Below are 7,497 nucleotides of genomic sequence, written 5' to 3' on the forward strand. Positions count from 1 at the left end.
TGCCTGGGCACACCTGACACACCCTGTGAACACGCCTATGGTTGGCACTAATGGGCGGCACTGAAGGGCACTAATAGGTGGCATTGAAGGGCACTGATAGGTGGCACTGGTGGGTGGTATTGATGAGCACTGGTAGTTGACACTGATAGACAGCACTGATCGGTGGCACTGATAATGAGGCACTAAATGGCCATTCATTGGCAGCATTGGTGGTCATTGATAGATGGCACTGTTGGGCAAAGGTAGGTGGCACTGTGGGCACTGGTAGGTGACACTGGTGCGTACAGATGAGGCAGTTGCAGCTCTCTGTGTCTCTGTGATGGCTTCCCAGCTGTAGCCATCATTCAGCTATAGTGCGGGCGGGAAGAGGTTAAAAAAAATACACCCTCTGGGTCATTCTGTACATTGCAAGGATTTTGACAACTTCAATTGTCCTGTCAGAATACCGCTATCCATCAGTAAATGTCACGGAAGTGACATTCTGAGCAAAAAATACTTAACTGCTCATGCACCATGCATTCTAACATGGCCGCTATGTGTTCGAATAGGTTTCCTAATCTGACAGAACAAAAAGCCAGTAGCGGACATCTTCTTACACCCAGGCAAGCAGGCAGAAGGTGGCGACGGCATCTTGGTACACCCTGCACTGCTCAGCGGCAAACCGATTATATACTGAAATAGACGATTTCACTCGCAGTAGTCGCAGTAAAATAGTCTATTTCAGTATATAAGGTGAGTTAACTGCTAAGTTAAGGTAAATTGAATACTTGCCTGGGTGTAAGAAGATGTTCGCTGCCGCCTGCGTGTTCTGTCACATGAGGCTGGGTTCACACTATTGTGAATTGGATGCTGACATGAATTTGCACAGGAGCCCTGTGCGTGTTTTGGTCCATTTCACGTCTGAATTCAGCCACAAATTCGTGCTGAAATCGGACCTGAAACGGTGAATGGGAACATAGTGTGAACCCAGCCTTAGGAAACCTATTGGAACGCATAGCGACCAAACTGGTACACGTAGTGCATGCGCAATAAGAAATTTTGGTTGCAATTTTACTTCCGTCGCATTTTCTGATAGGTAGTGGTATTCTGATAGAGCACTTTCACCCCTTTCCTGCCCGGGCCAATTTTCAGCTTTCAGCGCTGTCACATTTTGAATGCCAATTGCACAGTCATGTAACACTGTACCCACATGGAATGTTTATACATTTTTCACAGAAATAGAGCTTTTTTCTTTTGGTGGTATATAAAGAGGAGCTCCACCCCCCATAAAAAAATTCAACGTCAATAGCTACAAATACTGCAGCTGCTGACTTTTAATATTAGGACGCCTACCCGTCAAGGTTTCCCCTAATGTCGGCACCCCAGCCGATATTTGGATCGGCTCTTGGGTGCCGCCACCGCCATTCATGGTAAGGGAAACCGGCACTGAAGCCTTCCGGGAGCCTTCACAGCCTGTTCCCTCCTGCACATGCGTGAAGCATGCTGCGCTTTCTAACTGGCCCAGCGGCAGAGGAGGGGGGCCGAACTTCTGAGATCCCCCGGAAGTGGGGAAGGGTACTTGTCACAAACAGGTATCCGTTCCCCCCTCCCACCCTGAAAGGTGCCAAATGTGGCACCAGAGGGGGAGGTAGATGAGCGGAGCTTGCACTTTTGGCTGGAACTCCGCTTTAACTGCTTCGGCCACGGAAGATTTTACCCCCTTCCTGACTAGAGCACTTTTTGCAATTTGCCACTGCGTCGTTTTAACTGACAATTGCGCGGTTGTGCAACGCTGTACACAAACAAAATCTGCGTCCTTTTTTTCCCACAAATAGAGCTTCCTTTTGGTGGTATTTGATCACCACTGCGGTTTTTATTTTTTTGTGCTATAAACAAAAAAAGAGCAACAATTTAAAAAAAATATATATACTTTTTGCTAAAATAAATATCCCCCCCCCAAAAAAAAAAAAAATAACATTTCTTCATCAGTTTAGACCGATATATATTCTTTTACATAATTTTGGTTAAAAAAAAATCACAATAAGCATATACTGTATTGATTGGTTTGCACAAAAGTTATAGCTTCTACAAACTACAAATCATTTTTATGATTTTTGTATTATAATTTTTTTTACTTGTAATGGCGGTGATCTGCGTTTTTTAGTGGTATTGAGACGGACAGGTCGGCCACTTTTGACACATTTTTGGGACCATTGACATTTATACAGCGAGCAGTGCTATAAAAATGCACTGATTACTGTGTAAATGTAACTGGCAGGGAAAGGGTTAACACTAGGGTGCGATCAAGGGGTTAAATGTGTGTTCCCTCAGTGTGTTCCAACTGTATGGGGATGTGACTTACTAGGTGAGGAGACATATCGTCGTTGATACTTAGTAGGAACAAACGACATGTCTCCTCTGCCATGCTGGTGTTCATGCACACGATCGTGCGTGGCCAGCGGTGATCGTGTCCGCCAGCCACACGCATCGAATCCCATATAACTGGTGTGGCGGTGATCAGGGACAATGACTGATGACAGCATGTAACAGAAAAATTTTTTTTTTTTGTATACTATAATTAGTCATCAGCCATCCAGCAAGTGTTTGGGGAATACAGCACTTGCTCCTGTAAGTTGGGGCTGCGTAGTGTAAATAGCTTACGCGACGCCGCCGCAGGATCTTAGAGAATCTGGCCCATAGTGTCTACAAACTAGGGTACATTTTCTGGAATTTACACAGCTTTTAATTTATGACTGCCTATCTCATTTCTTGAGGTGCTAAAATGGCAGGGCAGTACAAAACCCTCCCAAATGACCCAATTTTGGAAAGTAGACACCCAAAGAAACTGCTGAGAGGCATGTTGAGTCCATTGAATATTTTTTTTTTAGTCCCAAGTGATTGAATAATGACAACATTTGTTTTTTACAAAAAGTTGTCACTAAATTATATATTGCTCACACATGCCATGGTTATATGTGGAATTGCACCCCAAAATACAGCATTTGGGGCACAGTGGCAGTGTCTGGGCAAAGTAGCTACGTTAGATGGGCACAGTGGCTGCATTTGATGGAACAGTGGCGGGGTTTGGTACAGTGACTGCGTTTGATGGGCACAGTAATGCCGCGTACAGACGGTCGTTTTTTGTGATGAAAAAAAAAAGTCGTTTTTAAAAACGTCATTTAAAATGACCATGTGTGGGGAAAACGTCGTTTTATGTCTTCTAAAAAAACGACAAAAAAAAAATTCGAACATGCTTGAATTTTTTGTGTCGTTTTTCAGAATGTCGTTTTTTGTGTGGGCAAAACGACATTTTTAAACCCGCGCATGCTCAGAAGCAAGTTATGACGGGAGCTTGAATGGAACAGAGTGCCATCGTACGTGCTGAACGTAACCGCGCTTTGCTAGATCATTTTGAAAAAACGATGGTGTGTAGGCAACGTCGTTTTTTAAAATGAAGTTTCAAAAACGTCGGTTTTTTTCATCACATAAAACGTCGTTTTTTTTTCATCACAATTGACAAGGCTGCAATGGTAGTTTTTTTTTTTTTCAGAATCTTTCAGTTTGTTTGTGCCACCCCAAAAAAATTGAGCACCAGCTGTCACTAGAGGAGATGTATCAGAACCATCTATTCTATGGGAACTGAAGAAACTCCAGGAACCCCCATCAGCAGCAGACAACTTTTTCTGAACAGACCCTCCACCACCCAGACCAGAGAACCTGCATACAGGCAGTGGATCAAGAAGTCCTACGATGTGTGTTTCCTGCCAGGAAAAGGGAAGCCCAAAGAACTGCCCAGGTTTTCTAGATTCCAGCGGGATGTGGAGTCAAGTCGTTTACGGGCAGAGTATCTCTCTTAAAGGAAGAGATGCTTTGGCTCAAATTGTACTGTTATGATGTGTCAATGTTAGCTACAGGTATCTGCAGTCAGGTGTGTAGTGTGTTGTATATGTAAATACCAAATATTTTCTATTTTTGTACGTATTTATTTATAAATATCCCTGTCCCAGTTTGTTCCCTGGTTTGGTTATCTGGGTTGAGAATGACCTAGAATAGAGATGGGTGACTCATGGTGGTGTCACTATGAGCTCCCACTTCTTTCCAGAAGGAGAGGGAAGGTGGAGCCACCTGGGGTATTCTGAAGAGCCCTGGCCAATCCCCAATCTAGATTGGCAAGGGGCAAGCCTCTCTAAATACCCAGGGTCAGGCCAGCTGTGGAAGAGTGGATTGAGTGGTGGGCTGGCAGTGCCTGAAGAAGTGATACTAGGAGCAGTAGCCACAGGGACAGCTAGCACTGGAACCTTCTCTTTTGCTACACCATAGGGGCCAGCTGTCCCTGCCTGTAAAGGGCATTTGCTTAGAACCAGTGCCAGGCCTACAATGCTAGCTAGTCCAGAAAATGCTGCAAGTGATGTGCTGGAGGAGTGATAGTCTGCAAGTAAGGAAGTGCAGAAGGAAAAGAGGAGATTGTATATACCGTGGTGTATATAGTTGGTCCCAATATTGACTTTTTGATTACCTAGGCATCTCATAAGTATCCCATCCCTATCCAAGTTTAATTCCCCTCAATAAAACATAAAAAATAAGTGCAAGGACTGCTTTTGTGTCTCTGAGCGAGTGGGGAGTGTGTGCCTGGTTGAGCAGGGTGCATTGGCGTGCGCAGCCTTTGGCATTAGGGTGTGCACCCCAAAGCTCAAACACACTCTACCGATCACTCACGATTTTCATTTAGAAAGGGAAGGGGCCAGTAAATGGCATATTTACTAACCCTTCCCCCACTCAGCCTAAAACATCAACAGTAACAACCGGTGGGAGAGGAGGGAAGCTGGCAGTGCTGTGGGGGGAGGGTGGGAGAGCCAGGTCAGTAGGGGGATCTGTTCTGCACAGGGTGATTAGGGTGTGCCTGGGCACACCTGGCACACCCTGTGCGCACGCCTATGGCAGGGTGACAGATGGACCACTACATTTAGCAGCTCCTACCAGGGTGCCGCTACACAGATAATGGGAATACAGACTGTCCTGATATATTTTTCCCCTACATAAAATGGGTTAATCGTCACTCTACAAAGTCTCAGGAAAGGACATTTTACAGCTATTAAACGTTTCAAAACATTTGATAATGCCCTCCTGTTAAAGGGGTTATAAAGGTAATTTTTTTTCCCTAAATAGCTTCCTTTACCTTAGTGCAGTCCTCCACTTACCTCATCCTTTGATTTTGCTTTTTAAATGTTCTTATTTCTTCTGAGAAATCCTCACTTCCTGTTCTTCTGTCTGTAACTCCACACAGTAATGCAAGGCTTTCTCCCTGGTGTGGAGTGTTGTGCTCGCCCCCTCCCTTGGACTACAGGAGAGTCAGGACACTCTCTACATTGCAGATAGAGAAAGGAGCTGTGTGTTAGTGGGCGTCCTGACTCTCCTGTAGTCCAAGGGAGGGAGCGAGCACGACACTCCACACCAGGGAGAAAGCCTTGCATTACTGTGTGGAGTTACAGACAGAAGAACAGGAAGTAAGGATTTCTCAGATAAAGTAAGGACATTTAAAAGAAGAATCGAAGGATGAGGTAAGTAAAGGAGGACTGCACTAAGGTAATGGAAGCTATTTAGGAAAAAAAATTGTACCTTTACAACCCCTTTAAGCAGCCCCATTGGGATCAAAATTCATAATCATTCTGTGCTGCACCTCATACACTCTGTTGTTATAGCCACAAACCTGAACATTTTATAGAGCAAAGATATACTTATCGGAATGTCTTTGGATGCTATCTGTGCACATAGCACAGCATTTATGACTCATATGACTTTATAACTTCATACTTCCTGCTGGGTTCAAGGCTTGAAATCATTTGGCATAAAGCATGGCAGTCACACAGCCCAAAAAAAATGGATGCAAAATTGTGGCATAGAGGGGGAACAGTATTGTTTGTGGTAGAATGAAATAACAAAGCAATATTTTCCTCACACATCCTTACATCCATTTTTGGAAAAGGGTAAAAATGGTTAAGAAATTATGATTTTTTTTTTTTGTGAAAGCCAGCAGCAGATTATTCCCCCCTTCGTGCTGCCAGCCATACCTGTGGGACAGTTCCTGCGGCTTTGCAAAAATTGAAAATGATGTACAGTAGTAGAGGGAAGAGATTTTGTCACAAGATTTATGCCCCGTACACACCATCACTTTATGTGATGAAAAAAAACGACATTTTCTGTGAAGTAAAAAATTACGTTTTTGAAACTTCAATTTTCAAAGACGAAGTTGCCTACACACCATCTTTTTTCTCACAATGTTCTAGCAAAGCGAGGTTACGTTCACCACGTTTTTCCATTGAAGCTCACTTCATAAGAAGCTTCTAGGCATGCGCGGGTGAAAAAACTTTGTTTTAAACGACGTTTTTGCTACACACGGTCAATTTCTGTGAAGTAAAAGTTGACGTTTTGAAAAACGACACATAAAATTGAAGCATGCTTCAATTTTTTTTGGTCATTTTTTAGAAGACATAAAAGGACGTTTTCCCCCACACACGGTCAATTAAAGTGACGTTTTTTTCATTTTTTTTCATCACATAAAGTGATGGTGTGTACGCGGCATTAGACACAGCTTCAAGAGAGCCTATGCTATTGATCATAGTAACCTAAGGATAAATGTAAATAGACTAGACCAGGGTAAGATTGTTAACACCGTTGACACCCAATAGAATGGCATTTCCAGTGATTTCAGATTTTGAATTTTTTAACTGCTTCTCCATGAGTGGTTTACAAATAAATTTGTCCATGCAATCTAAAAAATATAGAAAAAACGAATAGACACTGTAAAGGATTTCTGGACATAGACAAAATATTTCCCTAGACCATTAATTCATAGTTCTGTGGATGTTAATTTTGCCCTCATAATAAGTCCTCCTGAAATTTGAAGATGAAAGAATACAGCATTTGTATGAGGCAGCACTGATTAGGTGGCACTTATGAGTAGGCACAAATATGCTGCACTTATGGGCACTGATAGGAGGCACTGGTGAGCACCGGGCACATATAGGCAGCACTGGTGGGCACAGATAGGTGGCATTGATGGGCAGCAGTGATGAGCATTGATGGGCAACAGTGATGGGCATTGATGGGCAGCACTAATAGACAGCAGTAACTGGCATCACTGGTGGGAACTGCTGGCACTCTTGGAAACTGATTGCTGGCACTTTTTGGCACAGATTGATAGCATTTATGGGCACTGGTTGGCACTGATTGCTGGTAGTGGTAGACACTTAATTGTAATCAGGGCACTGATGATCAGTGCCCTGATTACATACCTAGCTGTCCCCTGTGAGGAGATGCTGCTGATCGTCTCTCCTCTCCTCACACTCTGTCAGTGTGAGGCAAGGAGAGGCGATTACTGGCATCTCCGTGATTACATGTGACCGGCTGTGATTGTTGTCCCAGGACGGGGGGTTGCCGTTGTAAACAAGGTGTCTCCCTGTTCTGCCTAGTGACAGGACAGTGATTGTCTACTCTCTGTCACCTGCAGCAGCGATCAGT

This window comes from Rana temporaria, chromosome 1 (genome assembly GCF_905171775.1).
Source record: "Rana temporaria chromosome 1, aRanTem1.1, whole genome shotgun sequence".
Taxonomy (NCBI): domain Eukaryota; kingdom Metazoa; phylum Chordata; class Amphibia; order Anura; family Ranidae; genus Rana; species Rana temporaria.